At 33.8% G+C, this 24,382-nt stretch overlaps 1 long non-coding RNA gene across 1 annotated transcript; it reads right to left on the reverse strand.

Annotated features, from left to right (window-relative positions):
* Positions 1–1,359: 1,359 nt before the first annotated feature.
* LOC118173928 lies at positions 1,360–24,051 on the reverse strand. The gene is made up of 3 exons (XR_004754454.1): positions 24,038–24,051; positions 13,292–13,297; positions 1,360–1,621 (listed from the first exon to the last, which is right to left on the reverse strand). It is a non-coding gene; the product is annotated as an uncharacterized LOC118173928 (long non-coding RNA).
* Between the last annotated feature and the right edge of the window lie 331 nt (positions 24,052–24,382).

Consider the following 24,382-nt stretch of genomic DNA (forward strand, 5'->3'; position numbering starts at 1 on the left):
ATCTTATAAAAATGAAATAAACTGAACTTATGTTCAGGGACACCTGTGGTTTAATCAGACTTTCTATTCTGATTAGACATCACTTCGGTCATACATTTCAATGTTTTGATATTTCATATCAGAAATTTTATATTCTTTCCCATTCTTAAAATAGTATCTTTAAGCAATATTTTGCAACTAAAGCTATAGAAATTTTCCAGAAGAACATGTATTTTTCTAATATTAAGATTAATAAACTCAGCAGAGCTTAGAGTATACTGACATCTCAGTTTTAAACTAATAATGTTATTAATAATTCTTATATAACAATCTATTTTTATTAGCTTGGCTTTCAGTGATGATTGATACTGAAGTAATCAATGACTTCCAGGAGGAGGCTATGGAAGTCCTGACCTGACACCTGAGGAATACCAGCTGTCAACCTCCTATAGGGTAATGGCTATGATAGTATGTAGGTATTCAATTGTGGTCATTCTGTTGTCCACATTCATTTTTATCACTAACTTTAAATAACTAGTCTCTGAAAAAAGTGTCTGATTTTGACACTTATTGTTGAAACAAATGATTCCTCAGCAGTTCAGAAATCAGCCACACATTCTAATGCAACAGTTATTACTGTGAGTGGAAAAAGGGAAACATCACAGCCACTTTTAAAAAGGGTTGAAAGGAAGATCCTGAGAGCTATAGACTGGTCAGCTTCACTTCCATCCCATGGAACAGATCCTCTTGGAAGCTATGGTAAGGCTTATGGAAGACAGGATGATTTGAGACAGTAGATATAGTTTCACCAAGCTTAAAAGTAATGAAGATCAGAGAGACAGTGACTGTAAATTACATCTTTGGCCTTTTTCAACCCATTATTAATTGATTCATGACTATTTCAAAGACATTAAAATCTTCAGGTTCTATTGGACTACAAACTAGCAAGACTATGTACCAAATACTTTTCTATTAATCTATTCAGAATCGGAGCTACTTGGGTTTTCTGACAGATGGAAAATGTTATTGTTTTTGGACTTGTGTGAAACAAGCAAGCAATTAGTAAATATAAAAGGATGATTAGCTAGCTAGGCAGTAGGATGAATCATTATCTAGGTACCAAGAATAGAATAGATTAGTTACTCAATATTATCTGTTAGTCAGGGAAGAAGTAGTCTGATCTGAGTCTGTAAGATATACTATCAGGAGCCAAGAGGTGAAGAATATGTGAAAACTGAGTAACAAAAGCTTGCCAGACATCCTGTCTCGGGCAGGAAACAGATGGACAACAAGGGCTCAGATTAGCTCAGACTGATAAGGTCATTGCAAACTTGCAAAATCACTACATTCTAAAGGGTGAGAAGTATACTATGAGGAAGACATACGGCCTTCCTCCCAAAGACCACTGCCCACACCCCAGAGACCCCTGTCCACAATTCTTGAAAGAATCTGTGCAAGTGCAAAGGACTGATAAGCTAATTAGCATAAGAAGCATGAGTAGGCGGGTTTAAGTAATGAATATGTATAGGCATTAATTGAATATTCATTGTTCTGCTGTATAAATGTGAGATAGTTTGTCACTTCGGGTATGCACGTTGGGTGGAAGGATCCCCCTTGCATCCAGCACTGTCAATAAAGAACACTTTGTCACTAAGAAGAAATTTTGACTTTGTTCTTTAAATCATGTGAAGCCAACACAGCTCCAGTGAGGGAAATGGAATTGTGTTCTCTAATCCACAAAGATGTTTTCAATTACACAAGGTGGTTATGTTTTACTCCGAAAGAAATAGTGCCAGGAATCATCTATTCTGGGGTTTTTGTCCTCCAATAGGATTAAATTAGGATTAATCATTTTTTTTTATTATAAATAATGAAGTAAAAAATCTTGATCTGAAACAATGCAGCAGGAAAGATTTTGGTTATACATTTACAGAGCTATTTGCAGTACATTTTAGTGGCAGTGTTTGTCCCAGCTGTTAAACTCTGAAAGCCTGTTTCCCAGACTAGTGTTGCATGTACCATTTGCATATACAGTACATCTTCATCAATGTCAAATTCAAAACCATCCTCCAGAATATATTTTGTACTTTATATTCTAGTGGGCTTTAAATCTTTGTTTAAAGGCTTCTGTCCTTTTTATTTTGGGATTTAATTTAGTCATGGAAGGTTAATTAGTCTTCAGATTTATAATTAGAGCAGTGAGTCAGCTCTTCCTCACCACTCTTCCTGGCCTGTGGTTTAGCCAGTTTTATACTAGAGTCTCAAAAGAAGAGAATGCAATTCATCATTTTATGCAAATATACTATCAACTTTAAAGGAAATGGAGATGGAAATCTTTAAAGTTCTTGTCTATGCAAGAATTTTACTCCATGAGATTTCATTAGAAGCACTAGAAAAAATACAAAGGAAGAAAGGCCCTTGTTGAAATGTAACATCTCATTTATGGCGAACTATTCATATTAGAGAGGAACTAATTACTAAACAGAGAGCAAGACTGTGTTTTTTAAATAAACTGCTGTTCATCGGGTAGGGTTGATTACACAAACCTGAATCTTTCCTAGGAACACATAAACTTCATCAGCACTTGGTAAAGCCTTATGCCAGAGTTTTCCTTCAACCAGCATTTGTATGCAACTAATAATGAAGAGTTTCAATAAGTTTATTTTGCAGAAAATCTTTTTGTAATTTAGGTAGAAAGGAAATTGGCCTAATGTCAGAATTGTTCAAATTGAAATTCAAGATTCAATCATTTAGAGATATTCAGCTACCAACTCTAAAAAAGCGAAATCCTTAATTATGTTTATTTGCTAAAGTCTGCTATATATTATAAAAAGTTACCTATGTGGCTTAGCAAAAAATTGCATCATCTAAGAGAATGGATTGCTTTGGCTAGCTGTGCAACATATCAAATGGCACATATTCCTCATTGAGAATAGGCCAACAAAATTAAGTAAAATTATGGCTGTAACAAATAAATTCCTTTGTTAGATGTAATGATATGAAAGTAAAGGAAACTATTTGTACAAAGACAGTTCATTTTTTCTCTGTATGGGGGGAAACATCTTTGGTTATCCCACTATTGTTAAAGCAACATCTGGGAATGTCCAAAGTAAAAAGATAGAAAAACCAAATGCAGAAGGATTTGACAAGTTGCAGTCATTGTATGCATGATGTATGTGTTCAGATTGGTAAAACTGTATTGCATTTTTATTATTTCATTAGTAAACTTTCTGCCACATCACTGTCCTATACCTTAAACAAAATAAAAATACAGTAAGGATACTAATGTCTAAGCTGAGCACCATAAGTGCCCTCACTTGGAAAGAAATAAGTGCTTTCAGGGATTGTCTAATTTAATTCTAAGCTAGTATGCAAGAGGCATAGAACAAACTGCTTTGTTCTCCTCATTGATTCTAGTGGGAGCCTAAACTAGTTGCCTCATTTTTGGATGTCTAGAAGACATTCAGAAAATGCAAACATATATTAAAAAAAAATATTTAGGAACTGAACTTTAGGTAGTTCTAATTGACAATCGCTAACTGTTAATGAGAGCTCTGAAGCTAAAGACACAACCTTGGAGATTATGTTATTTAAGCTTGTTCATAATTCCTTTTCTTTTCTCTGCTCCTTAAACTCTAAAATAAGTCCCTCATTCAAAGTATTTGTTGGAAAAAACAACAAACAAGGCACTGCCAGCTGGCTTTTAGATATCATATAATATTTCTTCAGATAACTCAATAAGAAATGGCAAAACAAACAAACAACCTCATTAAAAAGCGGTTTGAAAAATATGAATTCAATTGTAAAAAGATTTTTCTGAGCCTATGTGAATAAATACAGACAAGAGTTAAGTCATTATGGCATTAATATGGAGGAAGAGATACCTAAGATGTTTGCACTTTCATGCAAAATTTCTCTAAAATTTTACTCTAAAATTAGATGAAAAATTGTGACTGCTGAAGTCACTGCTGCTGCACAAAGGTGACCATAGCACTACTGGGCCCACAATAAAACATGAAGGTAAAGTTTCATCGTGTTATGCTTCCATATTCAGTGAAACAGTGATGGAAATATTATACCTTCCAACAGTCTACACACTGCTTGCTGACAATATTCTGTTTTAAGATACTGAAGAGCATCATAAAACTTGATCCTGGCATTTAAGAATTAGGCATTTTGGGCAGAACACAGAAGAGTCTGCATTCCACCATATGGTAATTCCATAAGGGGTTAACATCACATTCCTGTACTACAGCTGTGATCAGAGAGGAAGCATGAAAACTGCTGTATGAAAACTTGTGCATTCCTTTAAAATTGAACTTCCTCTAATTGCCTCAAGCTACTCCATCTTACCTCTTACCTAAGATGTTTGATCCATGGATTTTATAGTATAGTTGCTGGAAATACGTGCTCTAGGTGATTTTAAAGACCCATATAGTACATAAAAAACTGCTGGGAAGAGGAAAAAAGTATTTTCAGGTTTAAAATGTGTTTCAATTTTTGCTCATCTCTTCCTTTTTTTTTTTTTTTTTTTTTTTTTTTGCATATCTCTTTCATTGAAATCTTTATTTCTTCTCTAAGCAAAAGAATTAGTTGGGGAAAAATATAACTAATTAGATAGAATGGGCTCTTTGTGAAATAAAATGTGAATTTGTTGAATTGATCTGCACATTTGTACCAGACGTTTCAGAAAGAGCAGTGATTTTCTTTAACTACCAAACAGCATCCTTTATGCCACACTGACAATGGCCACATGTCAATGATTTAATGTTTTCTTTCCAGCCCCCTTGGTCTTATCTACACCAGCAGTAGATTTAAAGTTTTCAGCAGTGTAGTATATGCCCTGAAGCTTTTTTCTATTCTTTAATGCCCCGAAGCTTTTTTCTATTCTATATAACTTACAGAAAGGGTTCTTACAGAAAGGGTTCTTACTAGAAAGAATAAAAGAACAATAGTAAGAACTGTTCAAAGTATGGGTATGGAGTGCACTACTAATAGCATCTACTAAGGATCACAACAGTTCATGGGATGAGTACATTCATTCAAGTGGAAATGTAAATTGAAATACAATGCCCCTATACAAGAAAGCTTTAGTCACAAAGTGATGATGTCTTCTCCACTAGTAACAAGTTTTACATCTAAATGTAGTATTAAATGGCATACAAATGAAAGGCTCTAAAGTTGCAAGGTAGTTCACAAAAGATTCAAGATAATAATGTCAAAAGCAATGCCATTTTGCATTTTTTAAGTGTTCTGCTCCAGAATATCTCATGTTTCACTGATGGAAACCGAGTTCTTGCTTCTTCTGTTCTTCATGACAGTGAAAGAAGAAAACAGCATGTTTGAAGTGGACACCTGCAGACAATATTCACATTACTGACTTCAGGAAAATAAATACCCTAATAAGTACCTTAAAGGTTTTAAATAATAGTAATCATTGCTCTTTAGCAGAGACCTGATCTTTCCCAGGCCCTATCTGTAATGTTTAAAGGATTTCCTAAAGGCATTTTTACAGCAGATTTTTCAACATGCTCAGAGATAAGTGTGAAGATCTTCACAGAGTCTCATTATCACTAGACAAAATTTGAGGAACAACACCACAGAAATAAATTTATCAAACTGGCAGCTTGTTGCTGAGAAATGACCACTTCAAGGAGATACTTTATTTATCTACTATTGAAAGACTAACAACTCCTCTCCAGAACCTAAAATAATAGATTATCAAATGATGTGCTACAATCTGCATATAAGGTGGAATGAAATATATTCATAAAGATGATTATTGCTTTTGTTACTCAGTGAAGTTTGTTCCCTGTGGTTTTTGAAATATAAATTATTTAAACTAATTGAGAGTGGCATGGTTTAAACATTAGATATCATCTAAATATTCACAGTACAAAAGCATTCATGCTGCTTAAAGTTTTTAATAAATAACATTTGCCATAAAGAGTCTACAAGAGGCAACAAAACTATTAACATCAAATCTCTTTAGCTTAATGTTATTCCTTGTTACTGCACAGAACCCTAATAGACAATAAATCCTCACACTAAAAGCACTTGAATTTACAGAATAACTTACATCGTAAGTCATGTAATCAACCCTTTTATTGTTTAACCTCTAACATTTTTTGGGGGGATTTATCATCTAAATAAGTTTTAAGTAGTTTTTATAATTCTGTGCTTTGTTCGTAGTTTTCTAAATGATAGTCAATCATTTCTTAATGAATTTATGGGTGAAAACACTCTGGCACATCAACAGATAATCATGTATGCACATTAAAAACACACCAAATACAGCTCAACAATAAAACAAAACAAACAAACAACAACAACAACAAAACAGAAAATATAAAATCTCTAAAGGGATATATATTTTGATGTGCTGTGTTTTTAGTCACATTACCTATCCAGCCTGTGACTAAGAAAAATTTGTCCTGTTCTGCTTCTAAGAAATGACGAATGGAGTAATCCTTTTCTAATCAGTTTGTGGAAGTGACAACATCAATAGTACGCCTACTCTCATCTCTGCATAAACAAGAGCTAAAGTTGTCCACTTTTTTCAGAACTGTTGTAAAATGGACTTACAACACTACATCAATATATGAACCACAACCTTCAGAAGCTGTTGTGTTAAAAAAATTGCATGAGTCAAATACACTAATCATCCCTTGCCTACCACAGACTGAATACAGAAATTTAAAGCTGTACCTTGAATATCAATCAGACTTGGAGTCTTTGTTTTGGTCTTATCACAAAATGGTTCCTGAAACAAAGAGCTGGTGTTCTACTAAGAGGGTGTTCTACTAAAACAGAACAGCTGCTTTTACTCTACGCAGCCATGGGTAGAACCTACAAATGGCTAACATCTGGCTGTACTACCAAACATTTTATTATCTTTTATATTACAAAAATGTTATCAAAGGCATAATTGTGATTCAAGTTCTCTGTAATTATTGTAAAGCTCACGAATCCGTTCTTTCATGTCTAAGTGGGCTAAATAGATATTTTGTAACTGTTATATTGAAATTAATCTCTTCTATTTTATTTCCTCCACCAGGACAAGCCTCTGCAACACCTCTAAATATTTTTCTTTGGGAAAGACTTCTGGGCACCCCTTCACCTTTAGGTTTCCTTTGTGTAGTTTTGGATAATGATTTTCATCCAAGATGCAAACTTAAACTGCACTAAAAGAAAGTATTATTTTAGTCCAAAGAATTTTCACAAAATGATGACTTTCTCTGCTGGGTTTTCTTTATCATGTCCTGTTATTATCTGCAAAACAGAAGCTTATTTTATTTTTTTTTCCCTCAGAATTATTAGCATAGTTGGACTAAATGGAGAAGGGAACTACGGAGACAGTACATTTTCAAATTTGTAAGCACTAGGTATGAGAAATAACTACCATAAAACTCTGCATTCAATTCCTGCACAAATTTCAAGCAATAGAATGTGAAAATGTATTTGTCTTAACAGAGACCGTTTGTCTTGCAATATGTGATTTTCCTTTCATCATTTCTAGCCAAAGCAACTAACCTCTGTTGCTGAGTATGTTTGTGGCTTATTTCCAGTTGCCCACTGGACTGACTGAATAGGAAAGGAAGGACTGACCAGAGGTTAGAGTGCGTATGTAAATTACAGACTTTCCTTCTGACTTTAGACTGAATGTTTAGGCTGGGATTCTGCTCTCACCTAACCCTAATTATTTCAAAGTCCTTGCACTTCTTACTGTCTACCTAATTTTAAGTGCATATAATTCATCTGAATTAAGTGATTTTTGGCTTTAACCTCACAAAATCTCATTTTAGTATCTGGAATTAACACCATTATTGAATCTTAGAGGTTATTGTGGGAAGAGAGATTATAGATGATGCTATGTTTGAATATTTGGAATAATAGCAACTAATAGCAACTAGAAGACCATGGAAAATTTTAGTCTGGAATCTTCTAAGATTATGTACTATAAATTATGCTGAGAAGTTAAAAATAGTCTACAAAGTGCAATCATGTTAGGATTTACAGGTGTGAGGAAAACAAAGTCATGGTATTTTAAACCCTATCTCACTACAAAAGCTTTTTTTCTCATGTATTGTCACAGTCAAAGGGAAAATGAAGGAATGAAAGGGAACACACGGGATAATGAAGGCAGAAAGGCTTAAGCCACAGCAGCATGAGGCTGTGCTGTTGTGTCCAGAAGATGGCAGATGGTCTTAAAACCAGGCTTCGAGCCTGGCTATAGTGGTCAGCACCAGGGACAGCATGTTGCCCTGGGACGGGGCTGCCCTACATTTCAGGAGGCATAGTTCTTCAGTAGCAGAGGGCCGGTCCCTTTGTATAACCTACAGGGGAAGATCTTTCCCCCATATTCATATTAAGGCTTTCTTCACCTCTACATCTTGTAGCAGGGATCAAAAAGAACAGCTGAAATTTTGATCAAAATCTTAATTAGGAAGTAAAGCCAAACTGATTTGCAGTTCTCTGCACTTTTTTTTTTTTTTTTTTTTTTCCTTCTTAAAAAATAATCACTGAAGTGGCATTTCCTGAAGATTCTGCCTGTGGCATTAAGGCATCTCCCTGGAACAGTATGGTCTGGTAATTTTGTTATTTATCCTTCACTAGAAGCAGTGGAATAAAAATAGTCCTAATCTGAGGAATAAAATTGATTTTTTATGAAGATCTGATTATCTTCTCTTTATCTGTTTCTTCTTGTCAAGCACTTTGTCTGCCCCAGCAATTCTATTAAGCATGGCTTTTTAAAGCTTGGGTTCCACACCACAAAGCATTCTAGGGGGAGGAGCATGAGACACACTGTCCAACAGGCCATGTTAGTTTTCAAGAACCCAAGTGTTATTACATCATATATTTGAAAGAAAGATAAATAGACAATCTCAGTAATATGGTGACTGGGTAAGTAAGTGTCACAGATACTAGAACCCAAGACCCCTTAGGAAAAAAAAAAAAAAAAGTACAGTTGAAAAAATGTAATTTCTTTCTAGAGCTCCTTAAAATCTTGTTTTCCAACAAACAGATGGACATACAGTACTATAAAGCAATACTTCAATCTAGTGGAACTCATATGACCTTCATTTTAAAACTTATTTCACAAAGTGTACACCCTAATGATGTGAGGAAAGTGAGTGTTGCTCTATAAAACAGTTCCTCATTAAAATCAGAAAGGAAAAAATGTCAGCTTTTTATTTAAGAAGTCTATCCCCACTTCATTAAATTCAGACTTAAGTAAAAAAATTTAGACAATAGTCTATTTGCATTTCTGCATTATCCTCATTTTCTAAAACAATAAAAGAGTGAATTTAATGATATCTGAAGATAAAAATTTGGAACATTTAAGATACCGGGATTTAAAAAATTAAAAATAAAATCACCACTGCATAGTACAAAGATCTAGGGTAGCTTTTAAATTCTGTGCAAGTACATCTTTATCAGCTATGCTAGATTTCAGAGTCTAGTGCTGTCATGTTAATAAGGAATAAAGTACATTCTTTTTTCCTCATTATGAATCATCAATTTTCATTAAAAAAAAAAAAAAAAAGAAAAGAAAGAAAAGACGGCAGCAGAAGATGGGGGTGGGGCAGGAGTTGGAACCAGCAGAGAGCTTAGGGCATAGAAAGAAAGGGGGGCCGTGAGGTGGGGAAGAGAATGCTTGAAACATCCAAAAGTATCTTTGATCTTTGCTGTGAATTGATCCTATGATTTTGAATCTCCTAAGAACATTAAAGTATCTTTTTTTTATTCACTTCAATGGACTTGTATCAGACCCTTAAAGCCTTGTCAGCTAATTAATTCCCTACAATGCAGCTAGTGAAACTTTTGAGAGATATTACTAGTTTTACCTTAATTTTTTTTTTCAGATGAAATAAAAACAGATCACTGACTAGATTATTAAATCTTATATATACAAACAGAAGAACATATTTTAGTAGATTTTTTTTTTTTTTTTAATTTTCCACCCCAAATTTCTATGGGTTGGTACACAGTACTTTCTGTAAAAGTTATGTTCTCTCTAGAAAAGATTCAAAGTCAGGAAGCCAAAAATATGCACACAGCTTGATGGATCTTGTTTCTGAAAATTAGGCTGAAAAAATTTATTTTCTTTCTTACTATGGGAATTATTATTAAGAGGTACATAGTACATATATATAGTATATATAAATATAAACTATATAAATATATAGTATATATTAAGTATATATAGTAGATATTATGTATATATACTAAATATATAGTGTATATTATATAATATATAAACTATACTAAATTATCTGTTACTTATTTTTAAGTCAGTTAGAAGACTTAAGATAGACTTTTGGTGAAAATATAAATCTAAGCATCTCATTTCAAGTACTTAGATTTTGTTATTATAAAATAAAATGGAAAAAGTACATTTCCTGCTTCCTAGTGTTTTAATATTTCTAACTGTTGCATGAACAGCTAACTTAATAGGTCTCTAGATAATACTCTATCTACATTTTTTTTTTTACTTGGCTCTTGTGAGTCAAAGTATTTTAATACTCTTTTTGTTGTTGTTGTTGTTGTTTTGTTTTGTTTTTGACCAACATTTACTATACCCTAATCATCAAAATGTATTTGCTTATTGTCCAAAAAGTAGTACTAGTTCTGTATGTTCTCCAATACAGATTAGTACTACAAGATATTTTCAGACTCCAGAGAGATAGGATACTGCATTAGCTCAGAAAAGAGAGATAAGATTACTGGATACAACATTAATGAGAAGGAGAAAAGGGAAACATACAAAAAGATTACTTGCAGAACCTCATAGATTTAATGAGGAGGAACCTGTTCTAATCCAAGAGAGGATGAGAATGTGTATAATGAGAACTGTCTCTTATCTGATATGGGTCAGCTTCTGGGCTCTTCCCAAAGAGACCACCCCTGCAGCCATCCACTATCAAACCCTTGCCAGAAAAACCCATACACAAACAGACAACCTTTGAGTCACTCAAAATTCCTTGGCAGTATAATCATATTTTAGATAACTTCAAAGTAGGTCATGGTTGAGATTACAATATTTTGTGATTAAGTGAGTATAAGTTAATTCTTTCATTAGTGCATGCTAAGTGCATCACAGGTTATTCTGTGAGCACAAAACCAGAAAAACAAAAAACATAACAAGTAGAGTTTTCTCTGGTATGTAGACCATGTATAAGATACAAGGTAGAGGAACCAAAGCTAAAGTACAATCACGTGTAATCAGAATGTATGCAAAGCAAACAATATGTAACCAGTACGAACCAGAAGGTTAAAAATGGATTTTTGGGAGCACAATCTCACAAGATAAACAGTACCTAGGCAACCATGTAAGTAACACCACACAACACGAACATTACCTAGGTAACAATATCAGATATATCAGTTGTGAGATTTAGCAAAACTGGGATTAACAGGAACAAATAGTTGGGAAATAATGGCAGTATCTCTATAAGAAAAATTAACAAAACAGCTTTAACAGAAGTCAAAAGCAAGGCTAGTAACATTATAAAAAAGCAGCAACATTTCATTAGCTTTGTGATCCTGAGTTGTACCATGAGAGGAGCTTGTCTGGACAATCAGTTTGTCTGGACAAACACAACACACACATACAGAAGGAAAGCATGCTAACTAAAAGAGTTGTGGAGAAGTACCATTTGCAACAACTATGGGCAAAACAATTGTATTGGCCAGCTGCTTCTCTAGCAGATTTTAAAGGACTAGTTTGAAAAGAGCACACTGGGAAAGGTTCCTCTGAAACAAAATAGCTCCAGAGCACCTGGCTAGTTCAGCAGAACTCTTCTCTACTGGATTATGTTATAGATTTCTTAACAATGGTATCAGTACAATTTATGTTAAGAAAAGTGATAAGTCATTCTCAGTGGAAACCTGGTCTTGAAGAGAAGCAGCATAGGAATTGAACTAAAGTTTTGTGAATTTGAACCTAAAGAACCAATTTCCTTGTTGCCTCCTGTCATCTCTTTCTTTTTGAGTTCACACAAATTTTCACTTTTGTTTAAAGTTCTGGTTTGGACCTTATTTTAGAAGGAATGCTTCACTTCATCAGAGAAAATAAAATGTATTTGAAACTTCTGGTTTCCAAAATTTTCCAACTGCTTTAGAGGCTTGCAGCACACTAGAATGTACATATGCATCCCACAGCTCAGCCAGAAATCATTCTGGGGAGTGCTAATCTCAATGGGAATAACTTTTCTGTTTCTCCTTCTGTTAAAGCAAACAGCATTGATATGTGATATTGCACTGAAAGTGAATGGATGTTCCATGCATTAAATACATCCATGTAATGCATGCATATTGAGTGTCATTTTCAGTATGACTTAAGACCAACAGACTTGCAAAGATATACAATGTTCCTAGGTGCTTGAGGCAGTTTTCCATCATTTTGGTAGTTCTGAGCTTTTTTTCTATTTAATTTTATAAAGAACATTCTTAATAAAGAAAATTCTTTAATTTTATAAAGAACAGATAAGAAGCAAAACAGAAGGATGCACTGAATAATGTTCCACGAGTGTATGGTCTTAGTCCATGATTTCTTGTTCTCCTGGCAGATGAAATAAAGATTAGGTTTATTAAATTTGCAGACTAGTACTAGTACTTTGCCAGTACTTAGGAAGATATGCTCAGAACTCATACTTATCTTGACAAATGGGAGATTTGATCTGAAAAAAAAAGGATGCTATTCAAAAGGACAAGATAAATTTGTTACATCTAGGAAGAATTTTAAGCTACATAAAATGAATATGGGCAACAGTTCTGCAAAAGAATTTCTAGGCGCTGTTATGGATCCTTAACTGAGACTATGTCATGATAACAGGTAAAGTCAGTCACAGTGTTACAATATAGCATCAGTTGGTCCTGTGAGAGACATGAAGTTTGTTTTCTTGTCTTCTACTGATATGGAAAACACCCCAGCTGATGCTCTAGATCTGATTTTAGGCACTGCCAGCTGGAAGATCCAGAAGAGAAGAGAATGATACAAGATGTAGAAACAGGTCCTAAAAACAAACAAACAAACAAACAACAACAAAAAAACTTTCGTAAGGAATAGCGTAGATACCGAGAAACTACGATAAGAGTTCACTATATAAAACAGTGTTTGGGAGTACAAAGAAGCAATCTTTCTTTGCTGTTTGGTTGGAACAGGACACAAAATAATAGCAATAAATTTCAGGAAGAAAGATTCAGGTGACACATTAGGAGAAATTTTTTTAGTGGTAAGGACAGTCTAAAGATCTCTCAGTGGGACTATAAGTAAGGCAAAACCTCCATCAAAAAATGGAGGTTATACTAGCACCTTATAATAAATATGATAGCACAGCTGACAATGGGTGAAGACTGGCAAACAGAGGAGATGAGATGAACTTTCTGTCCTTGTATTTTTTTACTGATATTTAATTGTGACAGAAAATGCATATGAAGTTAAAACATGCTTTTTAGTAGTGGGGACTGTGGTGGGAGAAGGGAAGAAAACCCTCAAAGTATAATTCGTGCATGAGCCTTGCTAGTGAATCAGTACAGTATGCACATCTGTAAATGGTCATCATCATCATTAGAATTTATCCTAGGACTTTTGGTGTAAAGTCTCAACAGACACACAAACATCAGGGTCACTTTTGAATTACTTGTTTTAATTTCAGAAACCTGGCTAGAATGATTCATGAGCATCTTATGATTCTGAATATTTTTGTATCATTGCCATGGCAACCTGATGTGATATAACATGCAGGGGATATAAAAGTCACAGAGATCTGACTAAAAAGGTGTTGAGAATTTTTAAGGAGAAGAAAATACAGTGAAAATAAAATATAAGATTCATACTTGCAGTGCCTAGATGTTGCTAGATAGAAGGAAAACAAGAATTTTCCATGTAAAAATGGCATTCTTACTGTTACTAAATGCTATTGTTAAAATAAAATATTATATCAGAAAAGGATCTAAAAAAGATTTTTTTTTTTTTTTTTTTTTTTTTTTTAAATCTAATTCATTACAGAATTTCAAAGGAAGTACGTGTTTTAGAAGTCACGATGAATACTGCAATTGATGCTCTACCATACCACGTACACTGGAATACGAGAAACAATCAGATTTGGGAGCACACTGCTCTACAGATCAGCATTGGCAGCTAGAGATCCAGAAGCTTCCACAGGGGGAAAGAAAAAGAAAAGGTTTACAATGTGGGGTGAGAGACTTATCCCATCACTTTGGTGCCACACTACACAAGGGAAGGACCCAAACTGGTACAGAGGCCAACTAAAAGTTTTATTTTGAAAATGTCAGCCCTGAACTCCTGAACTGTTACTGGTGTATGGTTAACTAGCTTGGTACAGGCAAATCCATTATAGTTTTCTAAGTAAATAGAGACAAGATATGCACTGGTAATGCCGCAGGCATCCAAAAGAATTGGCGTAGATTGCAAATGCTCTTTATGTGTCTGTGGTTTCCTTCACCACTCCCAATTTATCTAATGAAGAGGGGAACAGATGCTGAGGGAGTCTTGGACCAGTCTGCTCATGTTAAATTGATTCTGTTGGCAATATAGATTCAGAGTCAATGGAAAAATAAGATACTGTAACTTGTTACCTTCCATACTAAGTAAGCATGGCAATTTTAATGAGTAGTTGATTCATAAAACTGTCTGTTCTGATAACCCAATACGATAGGATATCTTGCAATATCATGCTAGAGAATGTTTAAGGTCTAGTTACAGTTACTGGCAATACTTGGTATGGGAACACATCTTTATGGTATATATTGTGCCTGATTGATAGTATATGGGTGCATATTGATAGTATATGGGGGGACCTAAATGTTATTCTAAACCAAACCAACCAAATTCTCCCTTGCCCCTCCCCCCTCAAACCAAAACAATATGTGAGAAACAAAACAAAACAAAACAAAACAAAACAAGACCCCCAAAACACAAAACATCCCCCCAAAACCCAAACCACAAAAATAAATATAAGCATGACTTACAGAGGTGGTTTGGAAATATTACTTCATTTCCACTTATACCTTTTATACCTTTACAAGGATTTGTTCCCTATTCTACCCCTCACCTCCCCCAGTCCCCAAGGAAATGGGAATACAACCATGCCAATTAAGAGAAACAAATAACAGCAGAGAGACATTTTAAACTTATATATGGAAAATTAAACAAAACTACAAATGATGCTGTCTGACACACTTCCTTTACCACTAACAGAACTGGGATTTTTTGCAGAACTTGACAGTTTCTGTGAAAAAGGGTCAAATACTGTAATTTTTGTAACTTTTGAAACTATCAAATTTTATGCATGGAAAGCCTTCAGTAGTTCATGAAAAAAAAAAAAAAAAAAAAAAAAAACTTTTATATGTTTCATTAAACTATAATTCACGAATGATGTGGTATTACAAATTGTTGCTTGGCATTAACAGAAAAAAATCAAGCCCTTCAGTTTTTCACAGTAAGTCCTGAGCTATATGTGATAAGGAATATATCGTCCAAGTTGCAAAAGCATTATTGCTAAAGACTTAGCCTTTGAGTTAGACATTAAAACCTTTCCAGTCTCTTCAATCAGTTGCTCACTGCCAGGAATGCATTCTCATCAGCGATAAATTCACTGGCTATCTGTCAAGAAATTTGTCCCATTTTGTCTTAAAGCAATAACAAACAGAGGCTGGCATTCTCTAACCCAGAACTTCAATACCAAAATTTCCATTTCTGTAGGAGAAACTGTCCATAAGATATCTAGTCAAAAGGCAGTAACAGTAATATCAACTTTTATGCAGATTTTTTTTTCCTTATGCACAATCAGATTTCATTATTTCTTCTATTTTGTACTAATTTTATTACAAAAGATTTTTAGCCATGAATAACAAATCACAGCAGCAATTTAAATCAGCAACTCCTCCCTTACTTCCAGTTATTTCCAACTCCTCCTGTCTTCAGGGCTTTGATTCCCTTAAGATTACAAGGACTAAATCTTGATATTATTCCTTCATTGGAACTTCAGTTGTACAATCTTCTATTTTTCTTAGTTGAACTCCTAATTAGATAACCAATTAAATAAAAGATTGTGATAAATTTATTCTATACTCTTGGACACTTAAATCTTTGCATTTGCATCTCATACAAGAATTTATTCATTTTCCACACCACTGAGTCCTGTGACTCTGAGAAAGGACACGAAAAGAAACATTTCATACCTGCGTATCTTCACCTATTTATGGAAGCTATGATGTGGCAGCTCCAAGAGTCTTGTATGTCATTTTTTCTCATAACCTTGTTTTAGGGTCAGTAAATCTTCACTGCCTTTTTAAAGGGTAGTAATTGGATGCTTATTGATTTCAGTAACTCATATTCATTATACTCATATATCTTGAGGGGAAATAAAAACTGTAAATAAGACAAATGCATTGCATCTCTTGAAACCTCGCTTTCCCTGCCTGAGCACACAGTCACCTTGTTTTTCAATTTCTAACAATACTCCTATTAATCAAAAAGGATAAAGCAAGTGGCATAAGAAGTTAATATGACATTAGCATATAACTGCACTTGTTCTTTGAAAAGATATTTCAGGGGATAAACACAGAATAGATGATTGAACTATGCTGCCTTTTTCCCTTTACTAAAAACTCACTCAAAAGACAAATATTTTGAATATTTGAATCTAATAAGCACAAGTATATTTACCTTTCTCTACCTTTAGCAACATTTAAAAGGTAACTCTGGAAATATCTGTTTTTAATTAAAAGTCTATAATTGTATATTGAGTGAAAAGAAATGAGAGCATATTCAGAAGATTCAGGTAAAATGGATTTAAACCATCTGGTTGTTTCCTATACTTCTTCCAAAGCCTAAATAATGACATGCAGTGAAATGAGATAAGCTATTATGTTACTAAAGGAAATTTTGAAGATTTTCATAGTGTTTAGTTGTTGTTGGTAGTCAAGGTCAAAATTGGAAGATAACTGTATTTGAACAGTAGTTGAAGAATTTGAGACATCAAAGTTCTATTGATTAAGTCTAACACTACTTTGTCTTGAATTCATTCATAATGCTGTTGGAATAAAGAAAAAAAAAACAGTTTATTATTCTGTGAGATTTTTATCAATGAGATTTTTATCAATGAAAAGATACTGCAGATAAAAAATAGTTCTTTTTTCATTTTTAGTCAGTTTCTGGCAGTCTGAATAATCTTTTCAATGGTTAAGATATTTTAATATACTATACAGACGGCAAATTCATGCTCATAGCAGAATAACTACTCTAGGAACATAAACAGCTCTCCTAATCTAGAGAAATGAAATAAGTGAGACTTAAGTGTTTCACAGTTGTTAAAGTAAGACTTTATCTGACAGAGATCTTCCTGGGTGTAGTTTCACTATCTGGAAATTACCAACAGAATGTGGCATGAAGAATAGAAAAGGTTTATTCCTTGGTGAACTTCTTAGTCAATACAAGAAGATTTTGAGGTTTGTGAAAAACCCTCTTATATATTGCAATTATAATATTCATACATAGATAAAGAGGCTTACAAGATACACCTACATTTCAAACAAGAACTATCTCTAACTGTAATTTTTTTTTTTTTTTTACAACAGTGAAATTATATAATTGCAAAACATTTGAGCATCAGAGCTGTGAACTTCTGACCTAGAAATTGCAGAAATGATAAGAGATGGTAAAAGTGGAGAACAACTGAGTTTTTTTTTTTTTTTTTTAATGTCACTGTGGCAACCAGAAAAAATGTGAGGTATAATTATTTTGGGCATTAACATGTAACTAGAATTTAAATGGATTTTGTTCTTGTAAAATATGTTTTGTGATATATTTTGCAGTTTCGGAATAGGTTTTGTGAATTTGAAAATTATATATATATATTTGTTAAAAAGTAATAGTAAAAGTGTTACTAAATCATCAGATTTATTTATTTTGACATTTTATTTCACTTGCTGAGATTTTAAAACATTTAGGTAAATTAGCAAATACTTTCTCCTATATAGAATTGTATCAGAAAGAAACTCAATAGCTTGGTTTAACCAGTAATCATCATCATGAATTTACAACAGGGTCACTGTGCAGCTGTAAATCTCAGTGCTGTCAAAGGGCAACTCTTCTGGATGCCTTAAACTGGGATACTAAAATCCAAAGAGATGAGAAGAGACTATGTATATATATATATATATATATTTATTAACCAGAATCTTCATGTGTCATTAGTCTATTGTGAAAAATTTAGCTTTGTTTCACGTTATTTCAGAAACCTTGAGTAAATACTTTATTATTGTTATTATTATTAAAAACTATCAATATGATTGCTCAACATTGGATTCTTTTTTTTTTTTTTTTTTTAATTTTACTAGCAGTGCATTATTAATAATGTAGTAATGTTTGCAGTAAACAGTAATGCAAAAAAAAAAAAAACAGACAATTTTATATATATGCTGAAATTTAATGGAGTCTGCCAAAGCACTATGGATGACAACTGCTATTGTATTCAGGTGTAGAATTTAATTCTGAACACTATTGATGCCAGTCCACTAATAGACCTGAAGTCAGCAATTAAAAGCATCTTTGAAAAGAAAGATGGTTGCTGATTTCAGATGACCATTACAAGTAATGTAGTCTCTCCCCATCCTTCACTCTCCTCAGAATTGTAAAATATGGAAAACTATTTTTGACCATTAATCCACTCAACATATTTTAGGACTTCCTGACTTATTCTTGCTTGGTTCTGAGGATTAATATTAGGTTTATCTCCTAAACTTCTACAGGGATGTCCCTACTTTTAAACTTCATTATGCACGCTTCAGAATATTAATGCAGAACATCACCTTTTAATGTCTACATTATTGTTTTTTTTGTTTGTTTGTTTGTTTGTTTTGTTTGTTTTTTGTTTTCCTACCTTGTTTTGAATTCAGATGGCCTCTAGGTAGCCATTTTATGTAAGGTAGAAACACAAAAAATACTAAAATTCCAATTTCTATAATCCATAATTTCTTTGATTTCCATAAAATAAGTACAGTTTATCTTCAAATATACCTTTTGGCTGTGACCTGATCAGAGCAATTATTTCTGCTGCTAAACCTTCTATCCCCACCTAATTCTGAACTTTGTTTTGTTTTGTTTTGTTTTGTTTTTTTTTAGCTGGGTACTTAATTTCAATTATAAAGCAGCTTTTGCTTATGTCAGAAGACTAAGACAATACAGGTAGGGAAAGGAGACCTTCCATTGCCTAGACAGCAAAAAACACATTTCTGTCCCCTATCGAATGAGAAGAATGCTAGTTACAGCAAGGAAACGAAAAATATGGTAATGATCGAGTTTGGCCCTCACAGTTGTCCTTCAGTTGCTTCTTGTAATGACAGATGAACTTTAAAACTGGTCCTGCCTCTGAATTAATCACACAGCAGATAGGTAAAACTGACTTTCCTTTTCAGTGGTGAATGGGTGTACATGACAAGGTTTTGGTAGCAGGGGGGCAAAGGGGTGGCCTCTGTCAGAAGAGTGCAGTGGCTGTGCCATTTTAGATGAGTCAGTGCCTGTTGGCTCTAAAAGGGACTTGCTGCTGGTCGAACTTGGTTACCTACTGGTATTAAACAAACAAAAATGATCAGTGATTTAGAAATAATTACTGAAGTGTCAAAATATGTTCACATGGTAGGATTGCATGATGATGAAAGCATTCCTCTCTGCTAGAGACTTATCTGGGAGACTATGGAGTTCCCTCAAGAGACAACCCCCCTCCTTTCCTAGATGGCTCCATCTATTCTCTTCTATGCCTTAGGGTTGCGCTGAATTCAATGCCAACGTATTATGCATGAGTTTGCTCAAGGAATTTTTCTGCTGTTCATCAGTAATGGTTAATTGACCAAGAAATTTCAGGTCCATGTCAAAAATGCTCATATTAAAAGTATTTTACCAAAGAAATTTTACATTACAAAATATTATTTCTAGGATGGTTCTTTCTTTTGATTTATAAGGTTAATTCAATTTCATTGTGGAATAATCCTATTCACTTTAAAAAAAGAATCAGTGTTTATTTTTTTTTTCAACATCATCATGAAAAAGACTCTGTATATAAAGAATTTCATATCTGAGAGAGATTTTTGGTAACAATCTATTTTTATTAGGCACAATATTATCAAGTTATCACATAAACCAATGGGAATCTTTGGCAGAAGGAGGATGTGATGAATCCCACTGAGTTTACACAAGCTTTCAGGATCACTCAGAGGAAGCAAGAAGTGTCTTAATGATCTGCCTACTATTTTTATATTTTTGGAGGGCCTTTTATTATTTAAATTTTTCTTTTACTCACTTCAGAGCAGACAGATACATGCATGCAGCTGCATTTTTCTGTTATCAACTTTCCTGATAAACAAGACAAACTCTTTGCTCTTCCTGGCCTTCTGCCTTCCAAACCCAACCACATTAAGTGGCATTGGAATAGGCTGCCCAGGGAAGTGGTTGAGTCACCATCCCTGGAGGTCTTTAAAAGATGTTTAGATGTAGAGCTTAGTGATGTAGTTTAGTGGAGGACTTCTTAGTGTTAGGTCAGAGGTTGGACTAGGTGATCTTGGAGGTCTCTTCCAACCTAGATGATTCTGTGATTCTGTGAATTACCATTTTAGTAGGCCTGCACAGAGCTGTATGGGCAGGGATGCTCCATACAGCAGCTCAGCTGCAGGAGTGAAAGGCCACATGACAGTACCTTCAGCCATCTTGTGTAGATCTGAATTCCATCTAAGAGAAACACCAGCAAATCCAGAGCATTTCTTATATATCACAGCTTTAGAAATATGGGAAAGATTTCTGTTTTGATTTAATTTAACAAAAGTTTATTGGATTAACCCATGTGCAGAACATTCTCTTTTCTTTCCTAATATATCACAGCAGGAATCTTAGAGTCTCTTATATCCTACATATATGCATATATATTATATACAATATTTTATATATATATAAAGGTAAAAAAGTTGGGAATCATCTCTAGCTGCAAGTGTACACAGCCAAGAGCAGACAAACGTACACATCCAAGAATAGATATTTTTATATTCAGAACTGCCTCTAGTCATGATTTTTTTCAATACGTTACAATACTACTATAACTGCATTAATGAATTACTGGTCTTTGTGACCCTATCACTGTATCTCCTTCAGGTTCATTAATGTTGACCCTGTCTTGGTGTAATGTAGTTACACAGCTTTGGCCCCAGCCTTTCACTATATCTTCTGCAGAACTGGCTGTATAATATAAATATATATAATATATAGTCTTGTCAGTTTTAAATAGATCAAAGCAAAGTAGCTTTAACAGGTAGATCAAAGTGAAATAGCAGAGCAGATTCTGGACAAGTACACCAGTGCTTTCACTAAAGGTTCAGGAGATTACCAGGCAGATGTAGGCAACTATATTTACATGGCAATTCAGTTTTCATAATGAGGCCATCACAGCAACACACAACATAGGGCAGCCCAGCTGGCTGCAATATTCCTTCATCTGTGATTAGGAAACTACAAACAGACTCCTCTTGGTCTCTGAACTCTCATCCTCTTACAGACTTTTAGGAGTCGCATGGCATCAGCTAGAGGATTAAGCATTGTCTCCAACATAATTATTTTGATTTCATGTTTTTTCAAATGAAAGTTTCTTTACTCCTCTCTGGTCTCAGTTAATAGATACAACACTCTAAGCTGAATTCTCTTTTTTTGTATACAAATATATGAAAACTTTTAGACACTATTTCCAAATTTGTTTTCAGAGAGTAACATAAATCAACAATATTGTTCTTTTATGTTTTTCAAAAGTGGAATTTTACTACCATTAGCTGTGTGTGAAGAGTGAGAAAAGAAATAATGGGGCAGCTAGCAAATTCCTGTACCGTACATTCATGTATGTGGCTGAAAAGTTCACTTCCTCCTCTTTAAAGTCCTGCCTCAGACAAAATCTCTATGAATCACAGTTAGGAACCATTATGCTACAAGTGATATCTGTAATTTCTTCCAAGGGTCTCAGAAGAGCTCTGAGCATTTCTATGAGTTCCGGACTTGCCTTCAACCAAGAATGAATAAGATGAATATGAATTAAATGAAGCCTTTTCTCAAACTACACTATGTATACTGTATCCGACGAACAAAACAGCAGACCTATCAGCTGGATATTTCACCAATATACTCTTTTTTGTTAAAGCCTCATAAATTCATTTTTATAGTAAAATAATTTTTTAGAGATACTGTTATCAATATTTTATGGAGGTAAAATGACTCTATATTACCCCTATCTAGCAGTATTCCTCTTTTCCTTTCATCTTAATTTTTAACACTATTATAACAAAATATGTAACCCTTCATCCTGAAATGTCTGACTGAATAGATTTTTGAAGCAAACAGCAATCTAGATTTTACCTAGAACTTCTAGAGTGCTACCAGAAAAGTGTGCACTTCTGTCCTCATATATGGATATACTGAATTTTCACTGCTTCTACAACAGCAGATTTCCAGTCCCAGAAATCCCAAGAAGCTCGGGCTGATTACAGTTTGTTTGCTGTGCTTGACACCACAGGATAAATGGAAAGCCTTCTTGGAAGAATACCTATTCCCCTTGGCATAACATTCATTTAATGATGTTCACAATTATCTTTACAGAAAAGATACTGGCTTATTATGAGCTATCATTTAGCCTGTGGTGCCATGTCTCTCTCAAGAAATTGCCAAAATTGATACAGACTGCAATGAAAGCAAGCTGTGTAAATTAGCTGTGCAGGGAGTTGCATAAAAGTCACAGTGCATGTTAGGAATTAAGATGGGGACGCTCAGTCTTCTGTATAGTAAATATCAGTATGCAGGCACACGGTAAAAGTGGAGTATAAGGTTTTCACATAGATGTGTCCATGGCAACTGACAGATTGTTTTCACTTGTCTCCAAAGATATTACCAGCATGAAGGACTCCATTAAACCTCATAACCTCATAATTAACCTCAGAAAGAAGATAATCTATGTTAAAACTATATTCTGTTTTTAGAGGGGAGTGGGACTTAGTTGTTTCATAAACCAACTCCTAATCACATTTTATGACAGGAAAAAATGAGGGGAATTTTTTCATATACACAGCATATAAAAAGGATTTAAGGTGATTGCAAAATGATATTGAATTAAAATTGTAACATTCTGGACCCATTTCCACTGAGTTGTTACAAAAGGTTAAATATTACAAAAGGTTAAGCTGGGGGTCTTCAGTACTACTGAATTCACTGACAATTTTACTTTCTTAAATCTTGTCCTTTTGAGATAATAATAAAAACAACTTAGTAACCTATTTATTTTACATTTATATTACATTTAAATTGAATTAAATTAGGGTCACTAATCCAGAAATATTTGCTATAAACAGTTCTTCTCAGTAAGCTCTCTCTTATCTTTCTGGCTGCAAAATCATACAGCCTGCTGTTGATTCAATAAGTAAGATATCTGTCATTTTGCCATAGCCAGAAATTCATAGGCCTACCAAATACTAGTAGTATTTTGTCTCTAAGCTATAAAGAGAAACATGAAATATACCTCAATGAAATCATTGTGTTCAAAATCATCATTTGTTTTGACTAATGTTAAATCTATACCCAAAATCTGGCCCTAATGTTTTATAATATCAATATCATAAAAGACAGCATATGGCCTATCTCTGTTTTCAGGCTCAATCTGCACCTTAGTGAATTTAGTAGCAAGTGAAATGGTAGGATGAATGGTCATTAATATTTATTTTTTGGGTTAATCTAGCTCATCTATATTTAAGTAGATGAGCTAGATAAAACACATTCTATTATTGTGGTCCATTGCGTACCAGTTTTGATTTCTGAGACACATACTGGAGAGAAAAAATTCAACAATAATTAGTAGTAGACTGTCTCCAAAGAAAGGACATCAAATCTCCCATTTAAATCAATGATACTATGCACTATGTTTAAGCTCATAAAACATTTCTTTTTCATTTGAAATTTACCAAGTGGAATACAAAATTGTACCTGAAACCCTAGCGTCTACTTAGTGTCTACTTAAAGAAATTTCTTAAGACAACATTTTCCATATGATAGAATTGCTTATCCAAGGCTTTCATATAAATTATTTAAAATATTAAAGCTATACTATAATTTCATCTAGTTCTCATTACTTTCATGGTGATAAATTTGCACATATATATGTTTGTGTGGGGGATATTATGCTTGATATCATGCCTTAAGGAAAAAAAAAAGACAAAATGTGCCCTGTACCTGTCCAGCATCAGGTCATATATGATAGTCTGAAAGAGTCGGAAAGTAAGAGCAAGTCCAAGAAAGAAAGAAGCAATAGAAACGAGAAAATATCTTCAGAGAAAAAAAAAAAAAAAAAAAAAAAAAAAA

The sequence above is a fragment of the Oxyura jamaicensis genome, chromosome 13 (genome assembly GCF_011077185.1).
Source record: "Oxyura jamaicensis isolate SHBP4307 breed ruddy duck chromosome 13, BPBGC_Ojam_1.0, whole genome shotgun sequence".
In the NCBI taxonomy this organism is placed as follows: domain Eukaryota; kingdom Metazoa; phylum Chordata; class Aves; order Anseriformes; family Anatidae; genus Oxyura; species Oxyura jamaicensis.